Below are 22,102 nucleotides of genomic sequence, written 5' to 3' on the forward strand. Positions count from 1 at the left end.
ATGGCTGTCCAAACACTTGCCAATGGCCTTGTCACCAAAATAGTCACATTCTCTCCCACTGCGATGGTTTTAAAGGACAGCATGCATTTGCATTGTCATTTTGCTATGGCTCCTTTTGAGCTCTCTCTAACCATTCTAGGATTTTCTTCCTTTTATATACTCCTTTCCCTGAGTGAGTAACAGCGGTCAAGGAGGCTTTTAAAATGCACGGTCAGGATGGCTGTTAACACTGGTTTCCAAAAAAAGGTGCCATGATTTATGTAAGGTCTTTCCGCTGAGCAAAATGTGTGAACTTTTCTTTATACCATGACCTCTCGGCGTGTAGGAACTAACTGCAAATTTCTGAACCGCTTTATTGAAACACATTACTGTGCTCAGAAGAGCTGGATGCATTTGGGCCCCGAGACATCTCATTTCTCAAGTCCAGAGAATCGTGGAGCCGTGAGATCTGAAATGTTACGAATGAATTAACTTTTTTTCCTCATGGAACTGAAATAAGAACAGTTTTGAGAGGCACCATTTGGTGAAACAAAACAAAAGGAAGTGGGCTTGGGGCTCCAGGACTCGGGTGTTTTCTTTTTCCAACTCTGGCAAATATTTACCATCTGCTTTTCATTTTTTTTTTTTATTTATTTTTTATTTTTTAGTCACAGACATGAGCTCTTTGGAAAGCACCAATGCGGCTTTATTATGGGTTTTTATGTGCTTGAAATCTTTGCATCAGAGTGGCCTTTGAAACAAAGGGTGGCTACAGAAAGCTTTGCACGTTTATAAAACAAAGGCTTGGGCCAGAAATAGCACGATGTCTGATATTACAATCACTGAAATGACACGTTTTCCCTGAATATATTCAGTGGTGCAAAAATTGCAAATTTAGTTTCCTAGCCTGAAATCATTTTGCGTTACCATCATTAATAAGGGCATAAGAAGGGTGAGTTCAGACACGGGTTTAGATCCAAACTGGCTCCCACTTTAGGTTAAAAAAAAAAAAAAATCATAATGCCCAAACTGAAAACGAAGGCAGGGAGACCTACATGTAGATATCAAGAAGCGTGTTGGCCACCATCCGGTGTGATTTTGTGATTCTTCCCTTCCAATAGTAATGGTATGACTCTTCAAATCCATCACCGTGAGTTGAGCCTCGATGTATATGATGACTCCGTTGGGTATTCGTGCAGCATGAAGTGTTTGTGCTGAGTGTTCACTTGTGGTCTCTTGGTCCCAAGTCCACCCTGCAGTGCTTGGCTGTCTGACGTTAGGGCTGAGACCCTATAAGTTAGATGCCCTCCCCTCTGGTCCGTTCTGGCATCCCGATGCAAGGTGACCTGTCACCAAGTAGAGCGCCAGTGGGAGATGGGGCGGGGGGGGGGGGGCGGATTTCCCTCCTGTTTCGAGTCCCTGTTTGCCTCCGTCTCCAGCAGCGCAAGCCGGCCCCTCAGCTTCTTTCGGTACTTCTAGAACCTGTTGTGTCACGCCCACCCTTCAGAGATCTGAAGCAGCCTGTAGTAGCCTGCTCGGAAATCTGAGCTCCAGCCAAGCTAACAAGAAACATGGCCAACCATTCTCTGAGTTCCTCGGTTTTGGTATCATTCTTCACTTTTGTGCTAGAGGTGTTGCTGCTTCTTGTCATTATGAATGCCCCAGTCTTTTAATACCTGTGCAACCAAGCCCCTGTATTAAATCCCCTCAATTTGAAAAGCCTATTGGTTTCTGGTTTTCTGACTGGACTCTAATATAGTACAATTATAACCAAGCATAGGTTTTCTTCACATTAGCATAATTATGGGGCGCCTGGGTGGCCCAGTCGGTTAAGTGTCTGACTCTTGGTTTTGGTTCAGGTCATGATCTCACAGTTCCCGAGTTTGTGAGTTTGAGCTCCATGTTGCTTGGGATTCTCTTTCTTTCTCGCTCTCTCTCCCTCTGTCTGAAAAGAAATAAACTTTAAAAAAGAAGTCGCACAATTATGATTTCAGTAAACATTTATGAACAATAAAGGAGAGAAATCTCTCCTGCGCTAATTGATAAATTAGGAGATTAAGATGTAAGGACAGCGATATCCACAGACTTTCTACCAGTAACTGGAAATTAGGCTTCTAGAATATTCTGGCCCTGTGGGCAGTGAAGCCTAGGTTTTAATTTTTTTTAATGTTTATTTATTTCTGAAAGAGAGAGAGAGAGAGGGAGAGAGAATGTACTTGCACAAGCAGGGAAGGGGCAGAGAGTGAGGGGGGCAGAGGATCCAAAGCAGGCTCTGTGCTGACAGCTTGATCTCAGCTCAGACCTTGATCTCAGGGTCGTGAGTTCAAGCCTGATGTTGGACTCTGCACTGGGCGTGAAGCCTACTTAAAAAAAAAAAAAGGGGGGGGTTTCCTATGTCCCAGCCACTGTGCCAGCACTTTGGATACAATCATAGATTCAGGGCCATGAAGAGGCTCATAGTCTAGTGGGGGGGGGGGGGGGAGAGGGGAGACAGAAATGCACACAAATGACTGCAATATAATGTGGTCATACATTTCATACAGTGTAGAAAGCTACAGCTGGGCTGAAGACAGCTATGGAGGTAGCTTCTTGGATGAGGAGGAGAGCATGTGCGGAACACCCAGGAGGAAAGGAGAGGTGACGTTCCAGGTCAAGGAATGACCATCTTTGCAGGAGCACTAGGAGCGTATACGCAGGCATGTGTGCGATCTAGTGTCTCTGCAGGATAATACCAGAGGGGCAGGTAGGAGCCAGAAAATGAACGCCTCTGTCCTGGGGCCCGTCTGGGTTTCATCCTGTGGATAAGAGGTTGCTGTAGCTGGGGTTTAAGCTGGCAATGTCAGGGCGAGCGTTGTATCTAACTGGATCGCTCTTCAACGATGTGGAGGACGTAGGGAGATCCAAACAGTGGCTGGGGAGTGCGCAGGGAGGTGTGAGAGCTGACAGGCTCCGAGGAGGCGGGCCCAGAGAGCCAAGTGCCGGGGTCTGAGATTGACGAGTAGAGCTTTGCCGCTGCCGGGGTGAAGCACGGGGCCTAGAGCGGCAGGTGCACAGATCCCCAGACCTGTGCACGCCCACAAGGGATGACACCGTAACCGAAGAGTCAGATGCATCCGCAAGTTCAAGATAAATGCCGGGAAGTGCCACAGATGCTCGAACTGACACGGTGTAGAAATTCAGAAGGAAAGGACGGGCATCCGCCTTTCTGGAGGTCGTGTCATCTGAGGAGGCCCTTTAAGAATGGAGGGGAATCTCGGGGCGCCTGGGTGGCGCAGTCGGTTAAGCGTCGGACTTCAGCCAGGTCACGATCTCGCGGTCCGTGAGTTCGAGCCCCGCGTCGGGCTCTGGGCTGATGGCTCAGAGCCTGGAGCCTGTTCCGATTCTGTGTCTCCCTCTCTCTCTGCCCCTCCCCCGTTCATGCTCTGTCTCTCTCTGTCCCCAAAAAAATAAATAAACGTTGAAAAAACAATTAAAAAAAAAAAGAAGAACGGAGGGGAATCTGAGGTTAGTCTAGGCAAAATCTGGGCTCTAAGACAAAAGGGCCTCATGGACAAATAATTTTGGTTAACGTTGCGTATCACATCTTCATTTTATTACAAAGCCTTGTCACATTAAAGGCTCTGAGAATTCCTGCAGTCAGGAAGTCTATTTGTGTTTGTCTTGTCTCCTAAATCTGCACATCTACAAAAGCACCCCCATGTTCCCAGCGGCCTTTGGTCCCCCGCATAACCCATTATTTCCCTGTAGAACCAAGTTCCACAGGACGGCGTTTGAGGAAGCACTGGTCTACTTCTGCTCCCCCGTCTGACAGAGAAGGAAACCGAGGCCAGAGGAATTGCGTCTGTGAGCTGGAGAGAGTCGCAGCTAGGGTCTGTGGTCTGTGATTTTAGTTCAGTGCTCTACCCCTGCGTCATTCTCGTCAACCAGAGTGTTGAGCACTGAGCAAGGCATTATGGAGAATGTGGTCCACAGACAGTTTCTGTAAGCTTCAGACTAAAACACGCGTTGCACAAATCACGTGAACATATGGAGACTGAAGGGTCTATTCGCGTTTTGGGCAGGGGACGTTAGTAAAATGTTAGCAGGAATTTGGGGAGAGACCTGTAGCCCCCAGGACGGGCCAGCCCTCTCAGAGCGAGCCCAGGCAGGGGCAGGGAGAACATGGTTCATTTCCAGAGCCTGGCTGGGAAGAGAAGGGTCTGGTCTGGGGCAACCGGGAAAGACCATGGCCTCAGAAATACACAGCAAGAACGGTCTGGCTTTGATTCTTAAGTCAGAGGCAGTCACTCGGAAAACCAGGAAGGAAAGAGTGGAAATCATGCCCACTCTCTGGGATGTGGGGCCGGGATCGCTGGAACCAGTAGGTTCCAGTTAACAGGCGTGGGCAGGTAGAGGATTCCCTGTTACATGTCAGGATCTTGGGTGTGTGTGTGTGTGTGTGTGTGTGCATGCATGTGCACATGTGCACGCTCGCTCAGGTGTGCGTATGTGTGGGTGTGGTCTGTAAGGAACATATGTTGGGGGGGACCCCCCCGGACACTTCCGTCACATAACAGGCAGAACAGAGAGGTCCTTGCCCTTACAGAGCTCTCTGGGGAAGTGCATGGAGGATGGTGACCCAGTGACCCCCTGCGAGTCCCGCCACCAGAGCCCTCGGAAAAATGTCTCAGATTGACGTTGCCACTCACCCAGACACAGCGACAGCAATCACAGTTCTAAGCATTGACAATTAGAAGGAAGTAATCAGGTCCGGTCTGATCCAGTTTGTCGCGAATATTTTCCTTACCTGAGCAACGGTAGTAACTAATTAGATGTGGCCTCCCTGCTGTTTTAATAACACGGTGTCACTCATTTACAAAGAGCATTAAACCTCTGCTTCCAGTCCCCCTCTCTTCACATTATTCTCAGTTAGCTGCTGTCAGAACTAAGCAGAGCTCTGATCATATCCCTTGCCTACTCAAAAATGTCTGTGAAGAATGCTCGCCCACCCCCCTCAATGAATAAAAGCCAAACTTCACGGTGTGGCATTTGAGGACACCGGCAAGCTGGCTCTAGGTCCCCTCCCCGAAGCCCGCCATCGGTCCCTCTCGCAATCTTATATTCAGACATGATGTTCGAAACGTCTAACGGCCAGTAGAGTCTGGGCACCAATCGGCCCAAATTGACAAGGCCACGGCACTGGAGGAGGGCCTCGCAGGGGCCTCGCCGGGGCAGGGAGGTGCAGGCAGCTCAGGCGGCACCTGGGATGGCACTCAGGGGCTGGGATTGGTGGCTCTTTTCAACTAGTCCAGAGGTATGTCATTGTTTCAGCGACGTGCGTATCCTTCCCGTATTTGCCGGCCGGACGTCAGCCCCACCCTTCCATTTTCACTCTCTGGTCCTTGCATGGAACGTATTTTCTACCTTCTCGCTTTTGTGCACAGATGCTCACCAAAGCCTTTTCCTGTTCCCCCTGGACAAAGAGCCAGACTGTATCTCCCTGTCTTCACTAAGGCCTGGCCATGTGACTGGGTTCTAGGCAATACAATGGGACCAGAAATGACGTGTGCCCGACCGGAGTCTTGCTCATAGAAACCTGCCGTGCAATCCCCCAGTCTATTTGCCAGAATGCCGGCCGGGTGCTAAGGATCCAGTGAGGGGCCAAGAGGCTGCAGGAAATGGTGGGGCATGAGAAGGCAGAACCCGAATCCCTAAATCACCATATGGGAAGCTGTCGACTGAGCACCTGCTTTGAATTGTTAAAAGACTGAGAATTCCTCTATTACTGCATGCTGCTCGTTATTTTCACATTTATATTATCATGGCTCATGTAGCTGTCTTCTTTCTCAGTTGCAGACTTCTTAAATGTTGACTTTGTATTGACTCAGCCTTTCTTAAGTGGAATATTTTAAACATATGTAAAAAGTATAAAGAATAAAACAGAAGACATGCATTCATCATACTGAACAAATGCTACAACTCACCTATATTTGCCTTGGGTCACTTTTTTTTTAATTTTTTTCAACGTTTTTTATCTATTTTTGGGACAGAGAGAGACAGAGCATGAACGGGGGAGGGGCAGAGAGAGACAGAGACACAGAATCGGAAACAGGCTCCAGGCTCCGAGCCATCAGCCCAGAGCCTGACGCGGGGCTCGAACTCACGGACCTCGAGATCGTGACCTGGCTGAAGTCGGACGCTTAACCGACCGCGCCACCCAGGCGCCCCATCCTTGGGTCACTTTTAAGCAATGAAATTACAAAGTCCTCACTCCTCCATTTTCAAAAAGCTCATTGCTTTGCAGGTAGCGGGTGTTCAAGAAATGCTTTATATGACCTCGACACTGATGTGGAGAACAAAGGCCAAAGAAGTATAGAGAAAAGGAAATTTCCTTTGTGCCCCACTGACAAATACTTGAGACAGGCAGAGTGAACTTCCTCAAGGAGCTCAGCTGCCTCAATGTTAATATTTTGCTAGAGGCAAAGGCAACCTTAGCTTGACATTAGCCCAGCGTCCAGGACCCTGTGAAAATCCCTTTCGAATTTTCCTTTATCTCTACCTGTCCACCAAGATATATGTTAGCAATCATCCTCCAAGCATAAAGCCCGCTGATACCATCTGAAGGGTCTCATGACTAAGGATTTTTTTTAATTTTTTTTAAAGTTTATTTTTGACAGAGAGAGAGAGAGAAAAAGAGAGAGAGAGTGAGGGAGGGAGGGAGGGGCAGAGGAAGAGAGGGAGACACAGAATGTGAAGCAGCCTCCAGGCTCTGAGCTGTCAGCACAGAGCCCGTTGCTGGGCTCGAACTCACAAACCATGAGATCATGACCTGAGCCGAAGTTGGACACGTAATCGACTGACCCACCGAGGCACCCCTGAGGTTTTACCAGACACTAGTAAATGACCTTTTCTTAACAACAACTAGCCCCTCAAAGTGCTAGAAACCTTGCTTCCCAATTCCTTAGAGACTGACGCTATCCCTAACCCCCTCCCAGTGGGAATGCATATAATCAGTCATTCCCTGCAAATCCAGTGTGGCTCTTTCTGCCCACGGGACCTGTCCCTCTGCTTTAATAAAGCCACCCTTTTTGCACTGAAGACGTCCCAAGAATTCTTTCTTGACGGTTCGCTCCCGACCCCCAACATTTCACATCAGACACCAGTGAGTTGTTTTCTTGCTGATGATAATTGATTTAAACTCGATGTCCTTTGTGACCAAATCTCTGCAGTTTCTGGCTCATTTGTATCACAATTTGCCTCCATAAAATGCAGTGAAGCTAAATAACTCAGGCTCAAAGGGATCAACATTTCCTCCTCAGGGCGCCTTGGTGGCTCAGTCGGTTAAGCATCAGACTTCCGCTCGTCAGGATCTCACGTTCACAAGTTCGAGTCCCACCTCGGGCTCTGTGCTAACAGTTCAGAGCCTGGAGCCTGCTTTGGATTCTGTGTCTCCCTCTCTTTCTGCCCCTCTCTCGCTCATGCTCTGTCTTTCCCTCTCTCTCTCAAAAATAAAGAAACATTGGGGCGCCTGGGTGGCGCAGTCGGTTAAGCGTCCGACTTCAGCCAGGTCACGATCTCGCGGTCCGTGAGTTCGAGCCCCGCGTCGGGCTCTGGGCTGAGGGCTCAGAGCCTGGAGCCTGTTTCCGATTCTGTGTCTCCCTCTCTCTCTGCCCCTCCCCCGTTCATGCTCTGTCTCTCTCTGTCCCCAAAAATAAATAAACGTTGAAAAAAAAATTAAAAAAAAAATAAAGAAAGAAACATTATAAAAACAAACAAACAAAAAAGACTTCCTGCTCTACCTGGCCACAGCCCGATTTTATAGATGATGGCACTTGGTTTTCTTCAAAATACATGAGTTTCCAGACAGTCTCTGGAAACGAAATCTATTTTTCACTGTAGGGTCGGGAAGGATGCCCTTTCTCTGCTCCATGGTCCTTCTAGCTGGGGTTAGAATCAGACTGACATGAAACAGATTAACAAGAGAAAATCAAATTTAATGGGCTACCTATGGGGAATCCACACAGACCTGGAATTCTGAAGACAGTGAGGCAACAGGAAGCTTCTGTGAGCTAAGGAGAGGGGTCGGAGGACACACAGGAGAGGAGGCTCCTTAGCAAGAAGGTGGAAGGAGATGTTTGGAAAAACAAGGTTGCCCTATTATGCAAACGAGCCCTTTGTCTCTTAATATTTCTCTTCCTGTTTCAGGCTCTCCTTTCCATGTAAATTTAGGCAGTTATGGGGGAGATAAAGAGTGGTTCCTTCATCTGCTGGGCTTTGATTAGTGTTAATTCCAAACACTCCTTATGCCAAAGTGGCACATTTTGGGGGTCTCATCCTCCGGTTATACTAGCATAGTTCCGATTAACTTTATTTGACTGTCACGCTTCATACACTCTGGGATTAGACATCTCTCCAATATGTCTATCATATATGAAAATATCCTAGTAGTAGACATATAATATGTAAAATATAATCTAATGCTCGTGTATACAAAATAATCGAATACTACTTTGTTAATACAGTGTTCTAGTATCTATTATTTTAGTAAATGTTCTACTTACATTGTACTTCTGTATTTTTATTTCTTCACTTGTCTTAGACACACTGATATCATTACCCCTAACACGAAGCCCTCATTAATGTTGAATCACCAATGTGGGATGATGGAGGCTCTCTTTCTCTGTACTCTTTGGATAGAAGGATGTGACACCAACTAACTTGGCTGTACATTGGAACCACCTGGGGGAAGTTCAAGACCCCCGCCCCCATTCCAGCCTGCACCTCACACCCATTAAATCAGAATCTCTGGGGATAGGACTTGGCTTTCAGTACATTTTAAAACTTTCCAGATGATAGCAACATACAGCCAAGTTTGAGGAACAGAGTGTTAGAATGTTTTGTTTCCAGATATGCGTTGTATTTTTTTCCAGAAAGTGCATGGACGATGAGAATGAAGTTGCTTCCTTTAGATCAGATAATCATCGCTTCCATAAATTTCAAATGAGTCAGAACATTATGCTGTTTTGACTGGTCCTTCACCATGGCAACGCATTGTATCATTTGTACGTTAATGGGATTTTACAATCCTCAGCCCATGCTCTGGTAGATTGCTTAGTAACCTTCTCACTGCATAATAAGACTGCAAATAAAATCTTTATTATTACTATATCAGAAATTATACATTATAACACTGGTTATTTTCTTTCCAGTTGGTGTTAAGAAATTAAAGTCATTTAAAATCTAATAACCGGACTACTTGCTATTCATTTAATTTCCTTCTAGGAGGAAAGGTTCTCATTAATAATTTATTTTCGGGAGCCCCATCTTGCCATTCTCATTAAATGACACTTCGGTGAATGGAAAAATATCATCCATCTATGCATAGAGGCAGGAATGGCTAAATTAGGGAAAGTAAGGCTTTCTCTTTGCCGCTGAAAGAATTTTTAAAGCAGATATCCCCTAAGAGTAAAGGATTACTAAAGGATGCCTAGGGTTGGGGGATGATTTCCAGAACTGAGCAAGGAAGTTGCTCGAAGAAGCAAAGAAGTTGCTCGAAGTTGCCCGAAGTTAAAATGGTGCCTTTCCTACCCAAAGATGATGTTGTAGTGAAGGATATGCTATTATTCCTGGTTCTCTGAGCAGTCAGGATGGGTTTTTTGCCAACTGGCGTGATAGGGAAAAATCTGTTACAAGATGACCGATAGGACTGATAGGGAAAGTCCAGCCCCCCACCAAAGACTCCCCTTCCAGGTTCTTCTTCCTACCCCTCTTGCCGCACTAACGAGATTACTACTAATGCGGAATGCGGAAGTCATAGACTACAAATTGTCCCCTCTCCTTACGCTGGGGGCTCAGACCTCTGGAGAGTGATCTCTGAGCCCACCGGTGTGAAATAAACCTCCTGCCTTCCAAGATCCCCGAGTGCCGCCTGGTTCTTCCGCTGGGTGACCCAGACCCCGTTCCGTAACAGGTGTATATTCCCATCAAGCTGCAATGCTGCACTGCTCCAAGGAATGCCACTCACATTGAGGTCTTGTGACAAATGTGCATTGAGTAACGCACAAGGAGAGTGATTTTTGCAGATGGGGCCCTGATCTATCACCCCTGGGCAGTGTCACACATTTGTGAAGCAAGTCCAGAAGTTCGCTCAATATGGGCCACCTGGGTGGCTCAGTTGGTTGAGCCGCTGGCCCGAGTGCAGGTCAAGATCTCACGTTTTTGTGAGTTTACCTGGGCTCCTGAGTTCCAGCCCCAAATCGGGCTTTGCGCTGACAGCTCTCTCTGCCCCTCCCCCGCTCGTGATCTTGCACACGCTCTCAAAACTAAACATTAAAAAAAAAAAGTTCACTCAATATGAATGGTTCATCTGGTCTTCAGCTCTCTAACAATGACAACCCATTGTGATTGGGTCAATTCAGATTCTTGTAGAGAAATGTTATGATTTTAGGATCAAGAAGGAAGGCTTGGTAGTGAGTGAGTTTGAAAGGAATTTGCCAACTTTCTTTTTCACTGGCCTGGTTTTTCCCCCCTAAACATTTAATCCAGTCTCATGCATCATGTTCTAGAAGACTGCAAAAAGTAAGCCATGCTCTGGACTTCCCCTCTTCCCATCTCTTGCCACGCTGTCTCCATTTCCTCCTGACTACCTAGAAATGCTCTGGTTGTCATCCTAGCCCGAGGTGTTTGGATTTGTAGTGCTCTGTTTTTCTGTGTGTGAAAGGGGTGATTGAACCATGCCAATTCGTCTCCTAACAGAAGAGGAATTTCAATGATAATTAGCAAGAGTGATGCTTAGTATTCCCTTCAAAATGTCTAATGTGTCCTATCAAAAATATCCCAATCATTTAAAAATTATTATTATTATTATTGATGAAGTTTTGGGGGGTGATGATGGGATGGCCCAGAGCCGACGACCAAGGAAGAATTTTTGAAGACGTCTTTGGTGCAAAAAGGTGATTTTATTAAAGCATGGGGACAGGACCCGTGGGCAGGAAGAGCTACACTGGGGTCGTGACAGGTAACTCAGTATATGCCCCCAGGTGGGGAGAGGGTCAGGGATAGAGTAAGTCTTTAAGGAATTTTGGAAGCAAGGTTTCCAGGACCTTGAGAGGCTAGGTGTTGCCAGGGAAACGCCATTTATTACCAATGAATAAAACCTCAGTCATGAGACCCTTTAGATGTTTATTGGGGGGCCATAAACTTGGAGTATGATAGCCAGCATATATCTTGGGGGAGTTGAGATAAAGGAAGTAGACTTACAGGATCCTCAAGGTTGGGATGATGTTAAGCTAAAGTTCTCTTTTGCCTCCAGCCAAGTGTCATTATCAAGGCAGCTGGGAGGGAGGGAGATTACTCTGCTGGTATCCAGGACTTGTCAATGGGCTGTAGGCAGTAAGGGAATTTGATTTTTCATTTGCCTTAGTTTCCCACATTACCACGGCAAGCACTTAAACCCTTTTCCTTTGTTCTTGGGTAGCCAGAAATGTCCGAGGACTGTCACACACCTTCTACCACATGGGGGAAGGGTGTGCCAGCCTGTATTTTGCCCTCAGCTTGCCCCACACTCCCTCATCATCATCACTATTTGTTTAAGAGAGAGAGTACGTGTGCATGAGCAGGAGCAGGGGAAGGGCAGAGGGAGAGAGAATCTTAAGCAGGCTCTATACTCAGTGTAGAGTCCTACGTGGGGCTCGATTCCATGACCCTGGGATTATGACCTGAGAGACTCAATCAACTGAGCCATCCAGCACCCCTAGGTTATGATTTTATTATTGTTACTTCCTTTATTATTTATTATTTATTATTTTATTCATTTATCATTTATTTTTTAAAATATTTTTTTAATGTTTATTTTTGAGAGAGAGAGAGAGAGAGAGAGAGCATGAGCAAGGGAGGGACAGAGAGAGAGAGAGACACAGAATCCAAAGCAGGCTCCAGGCTCTGAGCTGTCAGCCCAGAGCCCGACGCGGGGCTTGAACTCACGAACCGCGAGATCGTGACCTGAGCTGAAGTTGGTCGCCGAACCGACTGAGCCACCCAGGTGCCCCTGTTTATCACTTATTTTATTTATGACACATAAAACTTATCATTTTAATCATTTAATTAATTAATTTCTTAAGGTAGGTTTCACACCCAAGCAGGGAGCCCAGCTCAGGGCTCGAAACCATGGCCCTGACATCAAGACCTGGGCTGAGATCAAGAGTCAGATACTTAAACAGCTGAGCCACTCAGGTGGCATTATATACATTCACACTGTTGTGCAGCTGTCACCACCAGCCACACCAGAAAATTTTCTTCTTCCCAAGCTGGAGAAACTGTACCCATTAAACAGTAACTCCTAATTTTCTCCTCCCCCCCAGCTCCCCACAGTGGGCATCCATTCTGCCTTCTGTTTTCTATAAGGTGCCTCATGTAAGAGGAGTCCTACAGTATTTGTCTTTTTGTGCCTGGCTTATTTCACTGCCTTCAAGATTCATCCATGCTGTAACGTGTGTCAGAATTTCATCCCTTTTTAGGGTCGAATGGCATTCCACCGTATGTAGATCCCAGCCATTTATCGGCAGAAAAACTGAGCCATGGAAACATCCTTGTAATAGAAATAAAACACTGGAATCCGGTTACTGGGTCCCTTGACTTCATGGCTACTGTAATTTGTCAGTCTGTTCCCCTAGTGTGGAGTAACTAAAGGGCCAGGGCTGAATTTTCCCGACATTTGCACTCATGGTGCCCACGTTTCATTTATTATTTTTTTTAAATGTTGATTTATTATTGTTGAGAGATAGACAGAGCATGAGTGGGGGCAGGGCAGTGAGGGAGGGAGGGACACACAGAATTTGAAGCAGGCTCCAGGCTCTGAGCTGTCAGCACAGAGCCTGACATCGGGATCAAACTCAAGACCATCAGATCATGACCTGAACCAAAGTCCAATGCTTAACCGACTGAACCACCCAGGCACCCCGTCACGGTGCCCAGATTTTAAATCTTGTTTAAATAGCATTTAGTTTAAACTGACGGACTGACAGCTTGCATTTATGTCCAACACTCCCCCCACAAAAAAAAAAAAACTCCTCTAAAATGATAAATAAAACATCACACCTGTAGAATGGCTAGAATCAACAATACAGGAAGCAACAGATGTTGATGAGGATGCAGAGAAGGGGGAACCCTCTTGCACTGTTGATAGGAATGCAAACTGGTGCAGCCACTCTGGAAAAGGAGGTTCCTCAAAGTGTTAAAAATAGAACAACCCTGTGATCCAGCAATCACACTACTAGGACCTTACCCAAAGAATACAATAATACTGATTCGAAGAGATACATGTACCCCGTGTTTATAGCAGGAGCCGAGTGTTTATACAATAGCCAAATTATGGAAATAGCTCAAGTGTCCGTTGACTGATGAGTGGATAAAGAAGGTGTGGTATGTATATACAATGGACTATTACTCAGCCATGAAAAAGAATGAACTCTTGCCATTTGCAACATGGGTGGAGCTAGGTTGTATTATGCTAAGCAAAGTAAGTTCGACCGAGAAAGACAAATACCATACGGTTTCACTCACATATGGAATTTAAAAAAATAAACAAGTAAAGAGAAAAAGAGAGAGAGAGAGAGAGGCAAACCAAGAAATCAACTCAACTCTAGAGAACAAACGGATGGTTACCAGATGGGAGCTGGGTGGGGGGAATGGATGAAATAAGGATGGGGATGAAGGAGTGCACCTGTGATGAGCACCAGGTGATGTACGGAAGTGTTGAATCTCTACGTTGTATACCAGAAACAAATATTACACTGTAGGTTAACTAACAGGAATTTAAATAAAAACTGAAGAAAAATAAGATGATACATAAAGAACGAAAAGGTAAATAACCACTGAGAGAAAAGAACATATGGGAGGAGACTGCAGAAAGCAAGAGATTGCAATAGTTTTGGGGAAGGAGGAAAGTGGTCGAATGAGTGGCAACTGATTCAGCCGAGCAGAGCTTAAAGAGCTTATATGTTTCAGGGAATCCCAGAGAGGTTCACAAAAGGGGTGAGGGGTGATGAAAACATGGCTGAAAGTCAGAACAGAGTGGTAGGACAGTCAGGTCTTCTACCTCATGCTTACAGTCATCTGGTTACACCATCAAGAAAGAAAGAGGAGGTTTCGACTCTAGAGAAATCTGCTGTAGATACTTGGGAATCAGAAACACAGGGATGGCAGAAGGAGCAGTTAAAAACAGGTGAATTAAGTAAAAATCTGCTAACAAAGGTGAGATGTCCTCCCCAAATTCCTTTCCTTGCTTCACTTCAAGAATTCAGGAAGATGGGAGTATATGGATTCTTCTTCGGAGGAAATGAACAGCCCCAGAGAGCAGACGTTAACATTTGGAGATGAAATGAAATGGCTAGTTCTTCTCCAAATCATCTGATAACAGAACCCAGGAGTCCACAAGCCATGCCCAGTCAGTTTCCAGTCTGTTTTCAGTGTCTAACTCTAAAGGGATAGCTGCGGGTCGCCTCCAAGATGAAAAAGTAGAGATCAAAAGAAATGGAGAAAGGGATTCTTTCTTTCTTTCTTTCTTTCTTTCTTTCTTTCTTTCTTTTCCTTCCTTCCTTCCTTCCTTCCTTCCTTCCTTCCTTCCTTCCTTCTTTTGAGGGAGGGAGAAAGAGTGTGACTGGGGAAGGGGCAGAAAGAGAGAGAATTCCAAGCAGGCTCTGAGGGCTTACCATGGATGCCAATGCAGGGCTTGATTTCAAGAACCCTGAGATCATGACCTGAGCTGAAACCAAGAGCCTGACACTTAACTGACTGAGCCACCCAGGTGCCCCAGAGAAAGGGATTCTAAAGGATCAGATACAATGCAGAGAATCAAAAAGGATCAAAGGCTTATAATTAATATTTTCAAAGGAAAAAAAACCCATACGCTATGAAAAATGGAATTAGGCACTGTCACAATTTAAAAATATGCTACTGCAATAAAAAATTAATAGTAAGGAACAAAGACAAGAAACTTGAAAGTAATAGAGAAGGGGTGACTGGCTGCTTAGTTGGTGGAGCATGTGACTCTTGATCTTGGCGTTGTGAGTTCAAGCCCCACATCAGGCATAGAGCTAACTTAAAAAAGAAAATATTAGGCAGTCCTAGTCTGTCTAGTTTCGGGGCGGGGGAAAGTATTAGAGAAATATTAACTTAGAGGATCCATCTAGAAGATCTAATTTCCGACTAATGGAAATTTCAGAAAGAGAAACTGGAGAAAACAAAGGGAATAAGTAATACCAGAAAAACAGAAAGATCCATTCATTCATTGCATAAATATTTGTTGCATGCCAGACATTCTCTTAAGCACAGGGGAATTAAGGTGTAAAAAAAAATAGATGAAAAAAATCTCTGCCCTTATGAATTTTTGGAATTATATTCCCATGTAAGAGATGGATAATAAAACTAAATAGGTAACATACAGAATATACTAGTGATAAATGCTAATGAAAAATATTTATCATGGAGAAAGCAAGGAAGTGTCAGGAGAGTGCAACTTTGGATAGGGCAGCTAGTGAGTGTCTCACTGAGAAGGTGACAGTTGAGTAAGTCCTGAGAGAAATAAAGGAGAAGCCATGAGAACGTTGGCGAGAGGCTTTCAAGTGTAAGCAACCAAAGGTAGCAGTGTGCCCGCCATTGATGTAGCCCTGGAACCCATAGATGAATAAGCTAGAGAGAAAGTACTAGGAGATAAGGTCAAGTGTGAAGTGGGGCTGGAGATTTATTTGTCTTTTTAGGGATTTTGAATGCTACTCTGAGTCCAAATTAGTTCATAAAAATTCATTCTTTTTTTTTGTTTGTTTTGTTTTTAATTACTGGAGATTATACCATTGTATGATTATATTTATTCAACCAGTCTCCTATTTGGACATTTGGATGGTTTCCACTATCTTGCCCTTAGAAATAATACAGAGTGCTTATGTCAATTAAGTATTCTTAGAATTCTCAGAAATATAGAAAATAATCCAAATGTTTTTTTTAAGTTCACGTGATCTAGGATGATTTTTTGATGTTGAGTACTTTTTTGTTGTGTCTTTAAAATTTTTATTTATTTAATTTTTATATTTTTGAGCAATGAGTTCAATGACTTCTGTGGATACAGCACTTGGTTGCTCACAGCCCTCAGAGTCCATGAGGGTCCTGTGTGGATCCCACTTCTGACACCATGAAATGTCAAAAGTTTATAAATAGCAGAAATAAAACCAATGAATCACTGAAGTAGTAATTAGTAAAAGTTTATTGTGCACACACCAAAAGGACAGTTTGAAAACTTGGAGCACTCAAACCAAAACATGGAATGCGGCTCAAGAGTATATTGTTAAAAAGCAGTTTATTTAGTTAGAAGGCAGTGACTATTCTTTGCAGTGATTGGTTATATTAGAATTTTCTTAAGTGGTTAAGAATTAGTGAGCGGTTACCTCATATCAATTTTGGGCAATAGTTTAAGCTTTGTGTGTGATTTTTAGAGGCACCATAAAAAAACAAATAATGCAGAGAGAGTAAACTAGTGCATATATTATTTAGAATTATGGAAATATACCTTCAGGGTAGATTCCTAGAAGTTGGATTGTTGCATTAAAGGATAGGAATGTATGTAGTTTTTATCGATTCTAAATTCCTTTCCATACCACTGTGCATGCCTAGGGCATACTATTATGCACCCCTACCAGAAAAGTATGAGAGTGTCTGTTTCTCCATCTTCTCACTAAATGTGTTGTCAAGCTTTTGAAATTTTCTAGTCTAACAAGTGTGAGATTGTCACTTGGTGTAGTTTTTTATTTTTTATTATTTAATTATTTTTAAAGTAAGCTCTATGCCCGATGCGAGCCTTGAACTCATGACCCTGAGATCAAGACTCATATGCTCTACTGATTGAGCCAGCCACGTTCCCCTCATCTGTTGGTTTTGATGTTTATATCTCTTTATATGAGAGGAGTTTCTCTTCATATGCTTAAGGAACAGTTGACCTGTGAATTATCTGTTTTGTCTTTACCCATCTTTCTCAATGGTTTTTCTCTTTTATTTTTTAAAGAGCTTTTAAGAAGATTAAATATTAAACATTTTGATCAGTTTGTCATTCATTTTTTTACTTTGTTTATGGGATTGTCCCATGTAGAAAAAATTTGGTTTAATATTATATGGCCAAATTTGCCAATCTTTTCTTAGTTGCTAAGTTTTGGGTCATTTATAGAAAGGCTTTCTCTACACTCATAAAGGAATTCATCCAGATTTCTCATCGTTCCTGACTTTTCATTTTGAAAACATTTATTTATTTTTTTTATTTTTTTTAACGTTTATTTATTTTTGAGACAGAGAGAGACAGAGCATGAACAGGGAGGGGCAGAGAGAGAGAGACAGACAGAATCTGAAACAGGCTCCAGGCTCTGAGCTGTCAGCACAGAGCCTGACGCGGGGCTCGAACTCACAGACCGTGAGATCATGACCTGAGCTGAAGTCGGACGCGTAACCAACCAAGCCACCCAGGCGCCCCTCATTTTGAAAACATTTAGATCTCTGACTCATTTGCAGTTTATCCTGGGCCAATGCCTAAAGTATCGCACAATTCTACCTTTTCCAAATGGTTGAACTGTTGTCCCAACAGTTTACTTTTAGTAGAAAGTCCATCTTTTCTTCAGCGACTTAAGATGCCGCCGTCATAATAAAAAAAAACTTCTACAGGTACTTCGGACTGTTTCTAGATTTTTGATCCTGTTCCATTGGATTGTCTGGCTATTTGTGTATGAGCACCACATTGTCTTAATTATAGAGGCTTTCTACTGAATGTCATTATCTTGTCGGGCAAGCTCTCATCACTGCTTTTCTTTTTCAACCTGTTCCTTCTTCCATTACTTGTCAATCTTTTCAGAGGCACTTTAGAATCAATTTGTCTAGCTCTAGGAAAAATGTTGTCTTATTGGGATCATTGTAAATTCATGCATTAACTGGTGGCAAATTGAAAGTTTTCTTCCTGTAGCTTTCACAAATTTTTTTGTTCAGTTTCTTTCTTTTTTTAAAAAAGTTTAATGATTATTTTTGAAAGAGAGAGAGAGAGAGAATGGGGGAGGGGCAAAGAGAGAGGGAGACACAGAATCTGAAGCAGGTTCCAGGCTCTGGGCTGTCAGCACAGAGCCCGATGCAGGGCTTGAGCCCATGAACTGTGAGATCATGACCTGAGCCAAAGTCAGATGATTATATGACTGAGCCACCCAGACACCCCTGTTCAGCTTATTTCTAAGAGTTTTATTTCTTTTTTGTTTCTACTAAAATAATGTTTTCTTTTTCATTACACCTGCTAAGTTGTAGATTGTATACATGAAAGCCATTGATTTTTGTAATGTTTATTTTATGTCAAGCTACATTATTGAGTTCTCTTATTGTTCATACTGGTTTTACCATTGATTTTCTTGGCTTTCCCCATGGACATCAAATCATCTGTGTCTCCTCTTTCCCTTGCAGCATCCATCTAACTCTTCTCTTTTATCCAGTAGCTATCTCTGTTGGTTTTGGATATTTATTTCCCCCCACACTTGAAAATTTTAATGTACTTTGTCTCCTAGTTTTGCTGAAGGCATTGATTATGGGTGGTTTTATCTGTGTGTGTGTGTGTGTGTGTGTGTGTGCATTCTCATGGGTTTTAGAGAGTGTGGGAAGAAATTTCAATTAGGTGGCCCCTATTTTCCTATAGGAACCTAGAATTCCAGATTTTTTTAAAAAATGTGAACTACTTCAAAACTTCAGAAAACTAGAGAGAATAACATTATAAACAACATCATCCCCAAATACAAAGCTTTGTCAAATCTTAATCTCTTTTTGCTGTATTTGTTTCAGATTATTTTTTAAATTTTTATTTCTTTATTTTGAGTGGGAAGGGGCAGAGAGAGGGAGAGAGAGAATCCCAAGCAGGCTCTGCATTGTCAGCGCAAGCCCAGTGTTGGGCTTGATCTCAAGAACCATGGATCATGACTTGACGTGAAATTAAGAGGTGTATGCTTTCTTTTTAATGTTTATTTATTTTTGAGGGAGAGAAACAGACAGAGCACAAGTAGGGGAGGGCTAGAGAGAGGGAAACACAGAATCCAAAACAGGCTCCAGGCTCTGAGCTGTCAGCACAGAGCTCAACATGGGGCTCAAACCCACACACCATGATCATGACCTGAGCTGAAGTTGAATGCTTAATCTTAACTGATTGAGCCACGCAGGTGCTCCAAGAGTTGTTCACTTAACCAACTGAGCCACCTAGGTGCCCAGATCATTTTTCTTTTAATAGGAAAAGAACCGGGGCACCTGGCTGGCTCAGTCAGAGGAGCATGCAACTCTTGATCTCAGGGTTGTGAGTTCGAGCCCCACATTGAGTGTAGAGACTACTAAAAAATAAACTTTAAAAAGGAAAAGAAAAAGAATATTATAAGGGCACTTGGCTGGCTCAGTCAATAGAGCATGCGACTCTGATCTCGGGGTTGTGAGTTTGAGCCCCATGTTGGGTATAAAGATTATTTAAAAATAAAATCTTTAAGAAAAAAAAAAGAAAAAGAACATTACAGATACACTTGAACCCCCACCACTACCACCACCGTATAGCCTTCACCAACCGGTCTCCCCCTGGAATGTATGTTTTTATACTTTATTTAACCAAGTATTTAATTTTCCTAAGCAACATATTATTTCCTTGAATATTTATAAATCCTTCGTAAATATACTTTATAAAGCAGCATTTTACGGTACATATCCTCGCGCAACTTGCTTTCCCTGTGTGTTGTTGTGTTTTTATTATTTTAACCTCTGAGTAATATACTCTTGTTTATCTACAACTCGATTTATTTATTCATTCTTCCACTAATGGACAATGGTTATTTTCAGGGTTTTGTTTTGGTTTTTTTCCCCCTATTAGAAACTGCTTCAGTCAGGTCTCCCATATAGGTCTCCTTGTCGCCTGAATGAGCGTTCCTAGAAGATCTATACCTCGGGGTGGAAGGGCTGGGTCATGTTGCTGGATAGCTTTCCATCGTGATTGTTCTTCATTCTACTGTCAACCCAGTGTTAGAAAGTCACCACATCGTTACATGGCCACCAGCACTTGCTTCCTCAGAGTTGTACTTTTTGGGTACTCTGACGGGTTTTTGAAATGCTCTTTCTGCGGAGACTTGATGAGGACAGCACGGAATTATTTTTAAATACTGACTCCATACTCTGCAGGAGAATTATATCATTTACAACAGATCTATATATAATATATTGGGGCGCCTGGGTGGCGCAGTCGGTTAAGCATCCGACTTCAGCCAGGTCATGATCTCCCGGTCCGTGAGTTCGAGCCCCGCGTCGGCTCTGGGCTGATGGCTCGGAGCCTGGAGCCTGTTTCCGATTCTGTGTCTCCCTCTCTCTCTGCCCCTCCCCCGTTCATGCTCTGTCTCTCTCTGTCCCCAAAATAAATAAAAAACGTTGAAAAAAATTTTAAAAAAATATATATAATAATGTATATATTATTATATAACTATATATATATAATGTATATATATACATTAATGTGTATATATATACATATAATATATATATAATGTGTGTATTATATATATACACACACACACACATATATATATATCTCCAAATTTTCCATTCCTAAGGAAACTGTTTACAAGCCTTAGTTAGAATATAAGTGATGATACAGATGAACAACTAATCAGTATTATTATGTGATATCTTACACTCATATATTTATATATTATATCAATAGTAATAATTTATTGGGTATTTTCTAAAAACCTTACACAAACAATCTGACTTAGTCTTTACAGGAGCCCATGGAGCAGAACTGGTAAAAATACTAGATGGGGAAGCCTGCTTTGGGAGTCCTCCAGGAATCTCCCAAGTTACAGAGCCATCCAGTGGTTACGGCAGATTTGAAATCGGTCTTGGGGGTCGTGCAGTCTGGTCCTCCCTGTGGACGTCACACTGCGCCCGTCTTGTGTCTCCAGGCACGAGTTAAACCTCTTCTTCTGTGATCCTCCCTGTTCTTTCAATTTATGTGCTATCACCCACGTTGCAGTGAGTATCCAGTCAGTCTCTATTTTTGATTTTACTAACGGGTCCACCCTTCCTTTGAATATTCCCTGCAGGCCGTTGGCTGTGGGGTCCAGTCAATAAATAGGATGGGCTGTACTACAGCCACCTGGCCTCTCTCGCCGACACTGTCTCGGCCTTAGTACCTTCTGGTTGTATTAATTCCCCTTGCAGACTCAGTGCTCTCCTCCCAAATGTGTAACAAAACTTTGCAGAGATTTAGCTAAAGGGCATGGCTGAGCTCAAAAAACCAAAACCAAATAAAAAAAAAAAAACCCAAATAACCCTAAATGGACAGCGTTGCTGATGGAGTTCTCAGGCTATGTTTGTCCTCTGGGGTTTCTCCTGGCCAGCCGTATCCTCAGCTCTTGGCCAGGCACCGTGTGCTGTGACCGGCTCCCTTCTCCCAAAGGATTGCCTTGATGGCGACTACCTCTTCGGGCTCATTTTCTTTCCACGGCCTAAAGGGAGGGAAATCAGCACTCCCCATTTCAGGGCCTCCTCCCGACCAGCCTGATGATACTTTGCAGAAATGCAGTTGTCCACACGTGAAAATGGGGTGTTTCCCCAGACTCTATCTTCCCGAGCAAAAACTAGGCTTCGCTTCTTCCTCTTAGCCAGAAAGCCCTCCAAATTGACTTCCCAACTGTTCCCCAAACTAAAGGGCAGAAAAACTGCTTCCAGTTGTAAATTTGCGTGTTTCAGAAAAAGTCAGCTTGATCTGTCAGGGCACCTCATCACAATTTGAGGAGTAGAATTGTGTAAGTTAAACTTTTTTTTTTTTTCAACGTTTATTTATTTTTGGGACAGAGAGAGACAGAGCATGAACGGGGGAGGGGCAGAGAGAGAGGGAGACACAGAATCGGAAACAGGCTCCAGGCTCTGAGCCATCAGCCCAGAGCCTGACGCGGGGCTCGAACTCCCGGACCGGGAGATCGTGACCTGGCTGAAGTCGGACGCTTAACCGACTGCGCCACCCAGGCGCCCGAATTGTGTAAGTTAAAATAACACAGTACTGAGATATGTAGTCAAATCCTTTTCTTAATGTATGGAATTGAACAATTTTTCCTCT

The sequence above is a fragment of the Prionailurus bengalensis genome, chromosome B1, assembly GCF_016509475.1.
Source record: "Prionailurus bengalensis isolate Pbe53 chromosome B1, Fcat_Pben_1.1_paternal_pri, whole genome shotgun sequence".
Classification (NCBI taxonomy): Eukaryota; Metazoa; Chordata; class Mammalia; order Carnivora; family Felidae; genus Prionailurus; species Prionailurus bengalensis.